This window comes from Lissotriton vulgaris, chromosome 2_1, assembly GCF_964263255.1.
Source record: "Lissotriton vulgaris chromosome 2_1, aLisVul1.2, whole genome shotgun sequence".
In the NCBI taxonomy this organism is placed as follows: domain Eukaryota; kingdom Metazoa; phylum Chordata; class Amphibia; order Caudata; family Salamandridae; genus Lissotriton; species Lissotriton vulgaris.
The window spans coordinates 79,161,215-79,176,985 of NC_141687.1; the positions used below are offsets into that span (position 1 = coordinate 79,161,215).

General features: G+C 44.2%; 1 protein-coding gene across 1 annotated transcript in view; it reads right to left on the reverse strand.

Moving 5' to 3' along the window:
- IGFBP2 (insulin like growth factor binding protein 2) overlaps positions 1-15,771 on the reverse strand; it is a 369,361-nt gene that overhangs the window by 121,874 nt on the left and 231,716 nt on the right. The gene's annotated exons all lie outside the window — the stretch shown is intronic.

A 15,771-nucleotide genomic window follows, 5' to 3' on the forward strand; every position in this document is an offset into this window, starting at 1 on the left:
GTTCAATTCCCGACGCAGCAGGGTCTTGGGTTCAATGTCCGCGGACTCGATAATTCTCGCCTCGGCGCCTACTCTAATCATGGGTCCCACGCTGCAACTCTGGGCAATAGCTTGCTTAATCTCCACAACGGCCCCAACAAAACTGGGATGCCTGGGGGTGCCCAGGAGTGGACATCTCACTGGGAGAGTCAGGAAGGGTTCCACAGCGTTATGCAGTGCTGGGGCAGCTGTGCGCTTTACAAGTATACTACATCTACATTTACATTTACATTGTTCTATGAGATTTATCACACCTGGCACATGAAATGGAACTCCTGACTTTAGCTACAATATCACAATCCAAGTCCGGCCACCAGAAGTCGCCCAATGCATTGTTTGTTGGCACTCCTTTCATTGTTACCCTCATGGGATGGAGTTAGAACTTTATCTCTTAATCTTTCTGGTTCATCGAATAGCTCCTTCTACACCTAGACAAGCAGTGCTACGCTCATGTTCCTGAATGCCCCCACCTCATCCTTAAAGCTCACTGTACTCAACCACTCCTCATGCAAAATACTACCAACAATCATATCATGTATATTAACATCAACACATTTTTGCATTACATCATTCAGTCTACATTCTGCTGTCTCAGCCATGGGTAATCTGAAAAGGCTGTGTGCAGGCATGTTTTTTTTATACCTGGCAAATACTCTATTTTGAAACTGTACTCTTTCAATCTCTACAACCATTCTCAAGGTTGCATGTCATGCACTGGCTGAGAACACATTCACTATTGACCAGTGAGCCGTCCTTACAACAAACTCCATGCAGGGCACATACCTTATGTAGTAGCTCAGCCCCTCCCACCGTCCTGACCCGTGCAGAAGCAGTCGCTCCTCTCACTCCCTGATCTCCTGGGTATCGTAGCTCTATATCGCTGACTGCTGCCAAAGAACCAATTGCACATTGCACGCATTGAGTTTCAAACTGTTTGTGCCTCTTTAACATCGTAGCGCTCTATCACTCGCATTGCATTGCTCGACTTTAAAAATTGTTTGTGCTTTAAAATTATTCATAGCGCTCTATTGCTCGCATTGTAATTAGTGCCTGATTGTGTCGGTGCCACTGCTCATTGCGACGTTACACATTGTGCCCCAATCTCACCCTGTTTCGCTTTGTTGTTGTTGCTGCCATTTTGTTGTTGTGCCGTCCCATCCCGTCTCTCCACCCCGCTCCCGCCTCCCCGCTGCTCCTCCCTCCCACTGATAGTATAGGATAGTCCCGTTCTTGTGAATCGCTGTGACCGTCCTGACCCGTGCAGAAGCGGTCGCTCCTCTCACTCCCTGATCTCCTGGGTATCGTAGCGCTATATCGCTGACTGCTGCCAAAGAACCAATTGCACATTGCACGCATTGCATTTCAAACTGTTTGTGCCCTTTAACATTGTAGCGCTCTATCACTCGCATTGCATTGCTCGACTTTAAAAATTGTTTGTGCTTTAAAATTATTCATAGTGCTCTATTGCTCACATTGTAATTAGTGCCTGATTGTGTCAGTGCCACTGCTCATTGCGACGTTACACATTGTGCCTCAATCTCACCCTGTTTCGCTTTGTTGTTGTTGCTGCCATTTTGTTGTTGTGCCGTCCCAGCCAGTCTCTCCACCCCGCTCCCGCCTCCCAGCTGCTCCTCCCTCGCTCCGTCCCCCCTCCACTATCTACATATGTCAGAGCAACACACGCGCAGCGTTCACGCGCTGCGGACGCGCCCTAAGGGCGCTGAAGGCGCGCCAAAGGTAAGCCCGTCTACGCCCGTCCGCGCATGGACCGCGCCCAGCTCCAGACCCCCTGACCCCCACAAAACCCTCTCCACCCGCATAACGTACGACGCCGCAACCCTCTCTGCACTCAACCCCGGCCTTCTCCTAGTCTGCCACCAAGCCGCCCCAGGACACACTCATGGACCCTTCACCTGCCACTCCTGCAAGTTCGACTGCATCAAGACCCACACCAAATCCACAAACTCCAAACAGAGCTCCGACACTAACCACATGAAGTGCATCCTGCTCAACACCCGCTCAGTCCACAGACACGCCATAGAACTTTGGAACCTACTCGACACCACATCGCCGGACGTTGCGTTTCTTACAGAAACCTTGTTGAACGCCTCATCAACGCCCGACATCGCCATAGCCATCCCGGACGGCTACAAGATCATCCGAAAAGGACCGCATCAACCAAACAGGAGGAGGCATCGCCATCGTCCATAAGAACACCATCCGCATCACGACCAGTTCCGACGATAAACTCGCAGCCGCCGAACACCTTCACTTCCAGATCCACACCGACCCCAAGACCACACTCAGAGGCACCCTCATCTACAGGCCACCAGGACCCCGCTCACAATTCAGCGAAGACATCACTGACTTCATCAGCCCACACGCTCTCCCCTCCGAGGACTACATTCTACTGGGAGACCTAAACTTCCACCTGGAAAAGAACAACGACAGCAACACCACCACCCTTCTGGACAACCTCGCCAATCTCGGACTCAAACAACTTGTTCACACCCCCACCCACTATGCCGGGCACACGCTCGACCCAATCTTCACCTCCAGCAAGCACATCTCCTTCAATCACACCACAGCTCTCCATTGGACGGACCACAGCTGCGTTCACTTCAACTACAAAAAGACTACGACCCACAACCACCCACAACCAATTCCCTGCAGAAACTGGAACAAAATCACCACCGACCAGCTCTTCACATCGCTTCACCAAAACCCTCCTGCCAAATCATCGGACCCAAACCTAGCAGCCACCAACCTCACACAATGTATCACCCACAGCGCTGACGAATTAGCACCCTTGAAAAACCATCAAATCAAGCAAAGTAGCAAAAAAGCCCCCTGGTTCAATGATGACCTTAAGAAATCCAAGAAGATCTGTCGCACCCTCGAGAAAGCCTGGCGAAAAAACCCAACCACTGACAACCTAGCTACCTTCAAGAACGCCACCCGCAAACACCACCAACTGATCCGATCCACCAAGAAATCAGCATTCAAGGATCGACTTGACAACAACGGCCACAACAGCAAGGAACTATTCAACATCGTCAAAGAGTTCACCAACCCCACCGCCGGCACCAACGACATCACTCCCTCCCAAGACCTCTGCGACTCTCTAGCCTCGTTCTTCCACAACAAAATCGCTGACATACATAACAGCTTTGGAGACCAGTCCGGAGACCAGTCCACCCCACCCACCTCCGAACTAAAACCCCCCTCCAACAACCTTTGCGCCTGGAACCCAATCACCACTGAAGATACCATCCGCCTGATGAAGTCCATCCACTCAGGATCGCCAACCGACCCATGTCCCCACCACATTTTCAACAAAGCAGACTCCATTATCGCACCCCATCTCCGAGACGTCATCAACTGCTCCCTCAACTCCGCTACCTTCCCGGAAAGCTGGAAACATGCCGCACTCAGCGCCCTCCTGAAGAAACCCACAGGTCATACCCCACTGAACTTAACAACTACCGCCCCATTTCGCTCCTCCCATTCCCTGTCAAAGTCATTGAGAAAGCCGCCAACAGTCAGCTCGCCGCCTTCCTCGAATCCAACAACTCCCTCGACCCTTCACAGTCCGGCTTCCGAGCCAAACACAGCACCAAGACCGCCCTCATCGCAGCAACAGACGACATTCGAACTCTACTAGACAACGGAGAAACAGCTGCCCCCATCCTACTTGACCTCTTCACAGCCTTCGACACAGTCTGCCATAGCACCCTTATACAACGCCTCAGCAACGTCGGAATACAAGGAAAAGCATTGGACTAGAACATCTCGTTCCTCGCCGGAAGAACTAAGAGAGTCCGCCTCCCCCCTTTCAAATCGGAAGCCACTGAAGTTATCTGCGGCATTCCACAAGGATCATCACTAAGTCCCACCCTCTTCAACGTATACATTAGTTCCCTTGCATCCATCGCGCGCCAACACAACCTCAACATCATCTCTTACGCAGACGACACCCAGCTAATCCTCTCCCTCACCAAATGCCCAAACACCGCCAAAACTAACCTACACAAAGGTTTGAAAGAAGTAGCCGAGTGGAGGAAGAACAGCCATCTAAAACTGAACTCGGACAAAACGGAAGTCCTCATCTTAGGATCATCCCCCTCCGCCTGGGACGACTCATGGTGGCCACCGGCCCTGGGAACCGCACCCATACCAACGGACCACGCACGTAACCTGGGCTTCATACTGGACTCCTCCCTCTCGATGATCAGACAAGTCAACGCCGTCTCATCACCATGCTTCAACATCCTACCTATGCTCAAAAAAGTCTTCCGTTGGATCCCCACCGAAACAAGAAAGACGGTCACCCATGCACTGGTCACCAGCCGACTGGACTACGGAAACACCCTTTACGCCGGAACCACAGCCAAAATACAGAAAAAACTCCAACGCATCCAAAACGCATTAGCCAGACTCATCCTAGACATCCCCCGCCAAGCTCACATTTCCGGTCACCTGAAAGACCTCCACTGGCTCCCCGTCAACAAGAGAATAACGTTCCGTCTCCTCACCCACGCACACAAAGCCCTCTACGACCTAGGACCCGAACACCTCAACACGCGCCTGTCCTTTTACACCCCCACCCGCCAACTACGATCGTCCAATCAAGCCCTCGCCGCAATTCCTCGCATCCAAAGATCCACCATGGGGGGAAGATCCTTCTCCTACTTAGCGGCCAAGACCTGGAATTCTCTCCCCATCCACCTCCGCCTTACACAGAACCACCTCTCCTTCAGAAAACAACTAAAAACTTGGATATTCGATAAGTAAAGTACCTACCCTCCCTCATGCGCCTTGAGACCCTCTGGGTGAGTAGTGCGCTATACATATTTTAAACTTGAAACTTGAATTGTGTGGATTTGTTTTTCTCAGAATCTCTTAAAAACCTTGATGCAAAAGCAGTGGCGACATCTCTATGATACCCCATCTGGAATAAAACCACCAGCATCCCTGCATTACTGTCATCAGTACTTATACTTTTGTCTCTGGTGTCAAATTGTTTCAGTGCAGGTGCTGACGTTATGTCTTTCTTCGGTTCTCTGAACTCCTCTCATAACTATCACACTAGGCAACCTTTCATATATTTTCCATCAATTTTCATGTGTTTTTGGGTTGACAGCATCTGCTGGTAGAAATTGAGAACAGTATCCTGACGCCCCCAAAAAGGAATGAAATTGAACCTAACATTGATGTGATGGTACCTTTTCAATGGCTCTTTTTAGGTTGAGTTTAAGCAAAATCCCAATTGAATACAGCCTTTGCCCCAAATAATCCACCACATCCACTCTAATCTTACATTTCTCCCTTGGTTTTAGACGACTTTCCAATACGCTTTCTAACCCCTTAGTTCGGGCCAAGTCATGTACACCCCTATTTGCTCCAAGTATCAAACTATCAACTTTGGAGGATACTGCATTTTGCATGTTGTTAATTAACTGGTGAATGGCCCTTTGAAATATCGTCACTGCAACGGCTAACCCAAGAGGCATCGACTTGTACTTATACACTCCATCAGGCGTAACGAAAGAAGTCAAAGGTCTGGATTTGAGGTGAAGAGAAATTTGATGATCGGCTGATGACATGTACAAGGTCTGGTAAAATTATGCTCTTCTGATGGCTCAGCCTTTCACTAGAGTTGGGCAAGAGATGCCTGTTCAATCAGATGACAACATTTAGATCAGGTAGGTCCATGCAAAGCCCAAGTTTACATTTGCATTCTAGGCCAACACTATTTAGGTCAACCATTGGGATGATTCAGTGCTCTTGATTGCATCTTTCTGGCACAATCACAGAAGGTATTTACATAAAGGCTCGCGCATTACTAGAGGAACATTCCCCACTTTGTGCCCATCCAGTTCAGCGCCCTCCTTTAAAATTTCCTTTAAAGCATCACCAATTCCCTAAACAACTCAGAGAATCTCTCTGCCCAATTATGCATCAAAACAGCTTTTACCGTCCCATCTCTGCTTCAAGAACTTTTGTCTGGGTGACTAGGATAAAATCGAATATGCAAATCCTGCAGCTGTGGACACCCCAACAAGCATCTCTGGCCACAAATACTTTGGACTGAACATTAACCCCATGAAATCTTACTCTGCTACAAAATAGCCAATTATTGAAGGGGTTTGTTCCCTTATGCTGCAAGGTCTGCATCGGGAGGATTCAGTTCATATACTCTGAAAAAAAGTAAATACTTTTCCCCTGTATTGATAAATGTGCCCCTTAATGAGCCATCACCCTAACCTCTCTGTGGTCAGTTTTGAACACCCAATAAGGGTTGCTCCGGTACTAATATTTCCATCCTTTTTTGCTCAGCACACCCAGACATTGGGCCCTTTCATTTGACTGATGGCAGGGCAACTGTTGTCAGAAGCCAAATGTACTTTGAGCCCACATTTGAATTACAAATAGTCAGAATCTCCCACATTGTTTCCATTTAGTCTCTCTCATCACCCTTTCGGGTTCCAAACCTCTCCTTTATTTCTCCCTTCTCCACCGCCATTTATCGTCAGTATCAGCTGCAGACATTTCTTTCAAAACTTGGCTATGGCTAGTCTTCTCAGCCCTTTGAGTAATAATGTGCATGGCTTTCTGTAATGTGATGCTCTCGCTGTTTAAGAGTTTCTCTTGTACATTCCTATTGTAGACATTTTGCACCAGTTCTTCTCTTAACATTTTGTTCTGAAAAATCTTGTAATCGCACATAGCTGCAAGCTGCCTCGAGCTTTTGTCAAGTTTCAAAATCGCCCTTTTGTAACCCAGAAACTCTTCTTCTTCACGTCATCTTGAAGGATCAGTGGAGGATGCTTTAAGACCCTGATCTCTTCCGCTCCCAAACAAAGCATTGCTAAGTTCCTGGATGCCGTGAAGATATTCCCATCAATTGCCTCCGCGTAGCCCTCAGAGCCTCTTTCTGTTTTCCCCATATTAATAGAGGTTCTCGGGGATATTCAGAGGCATGAGAGGCCCTGCCCTAGTTATTGAGGGAAAGCTTTCCAGTTAATAAGGATCACTCTTAGTGGTGTTTCTGGCTGTGATGCAAAGATGTGGATTGATTGGTTATGCCTGATGGGTAAAGGTATGGCTACTGATTAATCTTAAACTGGAAAAATTGAACATCATACAAGCCACAGAGGTATACAGAATTTTTTGATGAGAGCTTTTGGCTTTGTTCCTGACTCAAAGTTGCTTTGCGCGTTTCCCTCTAAGCGTGGTAGTTGGTGCTTGGACCAGCCTCAAAACACTTCAAGCATTGTCCCAGCGGGCCAGTAAGTGTCGCTGCTCCAAGTTCACCGATTGAACACACAGCCGTAGACGTCACATATGCATGTTAGATGCTACTATGACATCTGGTTGAAGGGCAACTCACACACAGCTTGCAGAGATGAGGAAGAAACAGCTCAAAGCCCACCCCACTACAGCTAGCTGAGAGGACCATTTTCTGTAGGATGCCACCACAGATGATGCCCAACAATTTCATGAACAAGCCACTGCCAAGGGTAGGAGACTGTTAACTTCCCTCATTGTCTGCAGGTACAGTGGAGCGCCCAGCACCAGACAAAAATCAAGTCTCACCCAGAGACAAAGTGCCTTATTTAGAGTTGGCAGATGGGATACTCCATCACAAATGTGGCAGATGTCCAGTCCATCGTATTACAAATGTATTATAGCCTGCAGCACTTTTAATATTGTTATTGTACGTCCTTTATTCGATAAAATTTATCATAAAAGCATGTACAATCGAAATTCATCGTTCAAATAATCCATTATTCCATACAACTGCTATATATACAAATCTAAAAGTTGACATTAAAAATATATACAAAAGAAACAGTAAAACGGTAAAAGCAATAGAGCATAAAGGGTGGGACTAACTTTTGTTGTCAATTAGCAGCTTCATTCGTATCAACCAGGCACTACCCAGGTACTTGGCTACCCCGCAAACCGTACTGAGGGAGATAGTATCAGTTTTTAAAATACGTAACACTTCCCTGTAATTCTTGGAACCCAGATTGTTACAGACAGATTTGAGCAATTTTCCTCCTGCAAACCTGTATGCTGGGCAGGCAAAGAAAAAGTGAGGGATGGACTCGGAAGGGGCTGCACAGCCAGGACAAGAGGCAGATGTTACATTGTACTGTTTCCAGCCTACTGTGAAATCATTAAGCGGGAGAATTCCAAACCTCAACTTCAGATATAGCATCCTTTCTCTTTTAATATGATGGATCATATGTCCTCCACATTTTGACAAAGTATTTTGTCTGTCAAACTGTAAAGAAGGACTTAATTCTATATGACATATAAAAAAGTCTTTTGCAGGAAATGCTATTCATAGCACACAGCGGCTCATCGTGTCCTCTCAATGTAGCCCAGGACATTTCTTCATAAACTGTTGGTGGCGGGATTCTTTTAGGACTTGTCCACAAGCTCCCCTCTAGTTCTCCTCCCTGCTGTATGTGATTGTCACCAGTCAAACACATGAAGGAGCCCACCATGCTGAAGAGAGGTTTATTGGTATCTCCTTACAGGGAGGGAACTGCCAGCCAAGTGACTTAAAAGAAATACTCAAGATAAAATACTTGTATGTTGATGTTGCGAGGTAGAGAGTTGGACAAGAGTTTTTCCCTGGTGAGATGCCACACAAACCTCTTCCAGTGAGCTAATGTATATATGTCTACCTTCCAGATAACTAAAGTAAACACAAATCATTTCCAATCAGCCCAAGAAAATCTCAAGTAACTTAATCCCTTTTGCTCAGGTAAGTCTCCGCACTTTCTAGCCTCCTAGGGAAACGCAACCCTTTCCAGCTGGCTCACCTGAATATGTGACATCACACTCCAATGGTACAGGTACACGACCAAGTTCCCCTCTGCCACTAGGCACACATGAAATAGCAAGAGCAGGATGCTTTATTACATCTCATCAATAAAGCAAGACTTCTTCTAAACCTTCCTTTGAGCATCAGATGTGTACATAGATGATGGACAGAACTGTCAATATGCAATTGCCTTAAACAAAGTTCTACACCTCAAATACATACGTTCTTTGCGACACTAAAGAAATACATCAAATGAAAAATACTCCTCGCACAAACTCAAAAAACGACCAAGGTCCAACATTTCTTACAACAAATAAGATCATTCGGTATTTCAACAAACATATTATTTCTCAGTTTAAGCAAGCCATTTCAATAATGTTTCAGCACAAGTCTACCCTTGGTGACCCTGAAAGAGGTTACCTGACAGCCTAAACATCATGCCCTGTTAACATAACTCACTGTCACAGGCATAATTGTCAGCTCACCCTGATGATTACAGGAATGGAAAATAAAATTAAAAACTCAGAGACAGTGTAATCCCCATTTAGGCCAGAGCAGTTGCTGTAAGGTAGCCTTCCAGACTGTTCCAGAAGTCACCGCACATCACCTGCATCACTGGTTGATGATATGACTCAGTCCTACTTTAAGTATGCGGACACATAACAAAGGAGGCTTGGGCTGCTTCATCAGTCCTTCTTCGAGTTTGCTGGCTCCTCCCGCATGATCGTGAGTAAAATGTGTCTTGCAATTGCTTTTGGAATATTCAATTCCATTTAGGACAAGGAAGCGAGGATTATGCTTCCATTTATTAACTGACAATTCAACAACAGTCAATAACAAAGTTCCAAAAACATTCAAAACAATTCCCATAAACGTCAGCAGTATTACATCTCCTTTCCCACCATTAACATCAGGCATAAGCTCTCAAAACTGGGAGGCAACATTTTAGTGCCCCTTTCTTTGCACATAACAACAGCCTACTAGATCCAGTAACAATTGTGCAACATTGCAGCTGACCGATGATTCAATTTCCTGCCGCTTCCAAGATCCTCCAAACCCTTATCCTTCGCTTATTCCTGCTTCTACTCTGAGCCTAAAGCAGAAACGATAGTGGTACCACCCATGATTCTAAATTTATATCATAAAGATGGGTGTAGAGGATGAACACAAAATGTCATCATTACTATTTCAAATAAACATGCATTGATCAAATAGCATTTTAGAGATAATCATGTTATCTTAGTACATGTTCTATATGGGTGTGATAATCCTTGCCTACATGTACTTAATAGATTTGAAAATGTTTAATGCAAATGCTAGAACATTTTGAATTGGAAGGAAACTACAACATGGACTTGCCATTTCAGGCCTCCGTGTGCTCCATCCACCAGAGCAGTTTCTCTCTGACTTTCTATGCAATCTGTATGGTCACTTATGCCAGACCTTTCCTCAGGTGCTGGATTTTGAGACGTGCAAAGCACTTTAGTGTAACCGTCTGAGAAACACTGCTTGGATGGTGGACGTCAGGAGTCTTACTACCCTAGCTCCCACTCCCAAGGATACTGTCTCCCTGCTCAAAACCAATCTCAATTTCTTTTTGATATCTTTCTTGTTTTTGCTTCGGCAAAAGCAACTGGACTTTGATTGAGTCAACCTGTAACATAGCCTAGCAGTTAGAACTGATTTCTTCTCGTTTATAACAAATCCAACCTCCTGCAGCAGGAGGGTCATCCATCGTATATGCTGTATCAATGGGACCTTAATTTGCACCATAACGATATGGCCGTACAGATAGATGATCAATCGCACGCTTTTCACTCTCAATGCTCTACCATTGCTCCCATTATCTTGGTGAAGGCCCAAGGTGCAGAGGACAGACCAAATGGTTTATCCCAAGAATTCATACCAGTGAAACCGTGAAAAGCTCTTGTGTGTGGCGAAAATAGGGATTGTCAGATAGACATCTTGAGGGCCAAATGAACCATCCAATCGCCATCCATAGAAGATGGATTTCCTTCACCTAGAAATGTACAGCAACCATTGATACAATTCTTGAGATTTAACACCAGTCAGTGACCCCCACCGCTCTTCTGCACTAAGAACATGGTGCTGCAGAAACCCCTAAGTTGTGGAAATAAAGGGGAGATTGCCTGCGTAGTCAATAGCTCTGGAATTTCGCCATTGATACAGGCTGCTTCATGTTGGGAAAGACACAGTTGCTTGGGTACCTGGGATTGAATTATTGCAAATTGCCAGGTGATGCTGTGTTCACACAGAACCAGCAGTATGTCCCTATACTTTACTTCAATAAACTGTAATTATTTTTTACGGGCTGTTGAGTTTATTGGGGTATTAGGGGAAGTATCTTTTAAATACTATACTATTTTTTTAATTGATTAATTAGATATGTTTATTTGCTATTTAATTGTTCAGGTTTACATTTTCATACTGTTTACTGAATACTAATTTGGGGTTTTGGTAGGTATTATTTTTTAAACTACTTACTAATTAATGTTAACTGATTTGTTTTATATTTTCTATCACGTTCATACAGTTTTAATAAAGTTATAAGTTATTCAATACATTTTATTTTCGGTCTTTGAGGTTTATTTGGACCTGTGGTTGTAGACTTTTAATAAAATTAATGAGAGAATACAAATAATTAATGTATTCATTATGCTTTTTAATTTTGATCTATGTCTATCTTAAATATTTAAAATTTATAAAAATATTTGTATAACTTTCTGAAAATTGCTATTTTATGCATTTTTAGGGATATTGTTGACTATTGTGGTTTGGGTGGGTTTCGTTATGTGTAAAGTGTATAATATCTATGGTATGGTTTATCTATTTGTTTGAATATTTACTTTTGCTACAAATATATGATTTTGTAAGCTACTACTTCATGCAATTTAGAGATACTCTAAAATATTGGGGTTTGAATTGGGATAGTTATTTTTCAACTGTGTATTAAATAATCATACTTATTTAATATTTTAAACCTGTGATGTTTGATTGTTTTTTATATATTTAATATTTTTGGAATGTAGGGTATATTGGGGTAATCAGTGAGTAGTGTTTTTAATTAAAAACAGTTAAATTATAAATAAATGTATATTAATTTGTTTTATCATAACAGATTTTCTATTTCTTTTTATTAAAGCAGATCCATAGGAGACATACATATTATACACAGATATATAAAATTCTTATCATATCCACGGAATACTAATAATAAGCGAATACATAATAATTTTACATAAATAAAGAAATAGTCCTTGATACTTTTAATGAAGTGCACCAGTGCGACGTTTAGCAACCCTCAACATTCATGTTGTCAAATATCAGCCATAGTTTTTCAATCAATATATACATTCCTTCAATTTTTGCATCTTGTGATCGTATATTTCATTGGTACTATAAACCCCAATGTCCGATTTATTTCAATAAAGTGTAACAGTGATAGATTTAAATAATTACCCTTTGTTGTTATCAATATTTTCCATAAATTGCCAAGTTGCATTGAATCGCTTAATGCCCCGACCCTTTTAGCATATGCCTCCTCGAAGTTCTTTGTTCAGCACATCTTCCAAATATGTTGGCACTCTATTGGCCTTCCAATTTTGCAAAATCAATGAATGAGCAACTAAAGAACAAATTGTGATAAATACAACAACCCCCTTTCATAATGCTCGATATTGCCTCTGAATAGATAATCCGAACAGTGCCACCCTGGCATCAGGTTCGATACGTCTATGCACTCCGCAACTTAGGGTTTCGAACACATGTTCCCAGAACCCAGCTATCTTTGGACAGGTGAAAAAGTATGCAGCCAGTCTCCTCCTCTAGTTGATTACAGCGAAAGCAAAAATCTTCTATTTTGGGATATATTTTCTGGAGAGCTTTAGGGGTGTATTATGCCATCCACCGTGCCAGGAAAACATTTTCTTGAAATTGGCTTCTCTTAATGCCCTATATCCTAATTCTGAGATTGCCTACCTCACTGCCTCAGAAAAGGTACACTGTGTCGTCGACGTGAAATCTTTTCTATCAGCTGGCTCTCCACCTGCCGTCATAATGACCTATACCAATTACCTATGTCCCTCATTTTAGTTCTCAATAATGCTGTTATTATTGGTGAGGAGCATATTTTTAGACAATGTACAACCTGAAGGTACCCCAAATACAGATGCTTGCAGCAATCTCTCCACCTAGCTTGGAGTTGCTGCTAGGTCACAATTTCCCTTTAACCCGAAAATGTCCCAATTTTTTAAAATCCATTTGAAGTCCAATGCCTTATATGGGAAATTGGTATGTGAAGACCCATTACTTTACATTCACTCAGCTGCAAATATCCATATCCTGCAGCTTAATTTTTTGAATAGCATTCTTGGAGTCTCCAACCATACTCCTGAAGGTTTTATATCTTGTCTTTTTTGGGAGTTTTGCTGTTTTAATGAAAATTGACAGCTGGGATCCTGTCTACTGCACCATTTACTCCACAAAAAACTATCCTGTATACCCTTAACATCGATAAATCGTACCATTGTATCTAGAAGAGCAGCTTTGTAATATGTATACATATGAGGTCATGCTAATCCTCTCTGACTTACATCTAATTGCAGCACAAGTACACTTACTCTTGAGCCTCCTTTTTATTCCAAATAAAGGGGCCGATTATGATTGCGGTTTTTCCGAATCCTCGGGGCCGGCGGCAGCCACCGCCGGCCTAGAGGATGCGGAAAAACCACAGCGGACTGACCAAGGACCCACCGCCACATTAGGATGGCTGGTGGGTCCTGGTTTCCGTCCCCAGCTTTTCCGCCGCGGTCGGCTTACAACCGCGGCAGAAAAGCTCTGATATGGTGACGGTGTCTCTCAGACACCGTCCGCCATATCGGGATGGGCTTTAAAAAGTGCTTTTCCGCGTCGGGTTTTCCGCCGTGGAAAAGCATACGGATCTTCACTGCGGGGGCCCGTTGCGGGCCCCCTAGGTGAAGGGGGAATGGGGGGTGCACATGGGGGGTACCTCTGGTACCCCCCTGCATTTGCATGCAGAAAGCGGCAGGCACCGCGCGGTGCCTGCCTCTTTCTGCTTGCAAATGCAATGCGTGCATTTTTAACATTGCCGCGGGTGCAGCTTGAAACTGCACCCGCTGCAATGTTAAAAATAGAGGATGTGACCGCCAGGGTGGCGGTCACATCCTAATTGCACAGGAGGGAACTCCGCATGCCATGCGGAGGTTCCCTCCTGCTCTGGGGTCGCGGACGGACGCAAGTCCGTCCGCGATCCTAATCGACCCCTAAATGTCTTAAAAGTGTCTCTAATTCCTTAAAAAATAATTTATTAATTAATTTAGGATATTAGTGAATGTAGGAGAGTAGGGTCTGCTTCCTATGGTTACCCCCACTTTTTGCTGGGATTCTCTGGTTTTTCGACTTTAGTGTGGCTGTGGACCTGCTAATCAGGCCCACAGCACAGCTGTTCTCTCTCTAAATTGAGCCAATGTACTTTAGGTACATACCAGATTGGTTACTGGGTCACCCTTTTGAGCCCCTGTATAGTGTACCCTAGGTACCCAGGGCATAGGTGCACCCTAGGCCTACCAAGGGCGCCAGCATGTATTGTGCCACCCCTGGTCTGCTTTACAAACTGACACCACAGGTCTGTTCACACAGCCTGGGTAAGGTGGTGTAATCACCCCTTACTTATATATAGTATACCTATATCTATATATACATGGAGACACATATGCACCTATAAGTCACTTCTATGGCAGGCCTTGACAATCCTGGAGGCAGAGTGCTTGGTTTTATGTGAGACGGTGCCCTAGCATGAGCTGAGCCCCTCTGAGACGACAAAAACCTGTCGGACACAAATTGTGTCTGATCCCTATGGATTATCTTCTGTGCTATTGGTGTCACTCGATTGGCCCAGATTTTCATTAGAATTTTATATTCTGTATTAAGTAGGTTAATCGGCCTGTATGAGTTAACATGTCTTGGGTTCTTCCCCAATATAGGCATCCATGTATGATGGCACCAAGTACAGGCGTCCATGTATGACGCCTCCTGCGGGAGATTGGAGAGGGGTATTGTGGACAATTTCCTGTCTCCTAGGGGGGTAGGATTAGTTTGGGGGGGGGGTCACTGGGCTTGGAGGGGTATTTGGTAGCACAGGAGGTTTCTAAGGGGTGGTGTTGGGGAGCAGGTGTTGGAGGAAAAAAATAAGCAGATTCTGGGGAGAAAGCAAAACAATGGCATTAATGGAAAACAGCTATTGAAGAAAAGTGGTTCAACTGTTAAGATGAGTCATAAAATTTGAAAATTATCATGCAATGTTAATGGTTTATCTAACAAACAAAAGAATGGGGCGCTAATCAGATGCTATTGTTGCAAGAGGTAGGCAGACAAAATATTGAAATTAAAATATCGATATACAATAATATCGATGTTTTAATTTCGACAGTACAGAATATCGATGTCCAAAATATCGACAGACAGAATATCGTTTTTTTAAGGTATGTATGTTACTAATATCGAATTTTACTAATATCGAAAAAAATGTTAGTGTTATGTATTTTATTATGTTGTTTATATGTTTGTTAAACATGTTTTGTAATGTAGTCAAGTCAAGTTAAGTCATACCATTTATATAGCGCACTACATACCCAGAGGGTTTCAAGGCGCTTAGGAAGGGGAGGTGGATTATTTGTCAAATATCCACGTTTTAAGCTGCTTTCTGAACGCAAGGTGATTCTGGGTGAGGCGAAGGTAAGCGGGGAGTGAGTTCCATGTTTTGGCAGCCAGGTATGAGAAGGATCTGCCTCCCATGGTGGTCTTGTTGATGCGAGGTACAGTGGCGAAGGCTTGGCTGGAAGAGCGAAGTT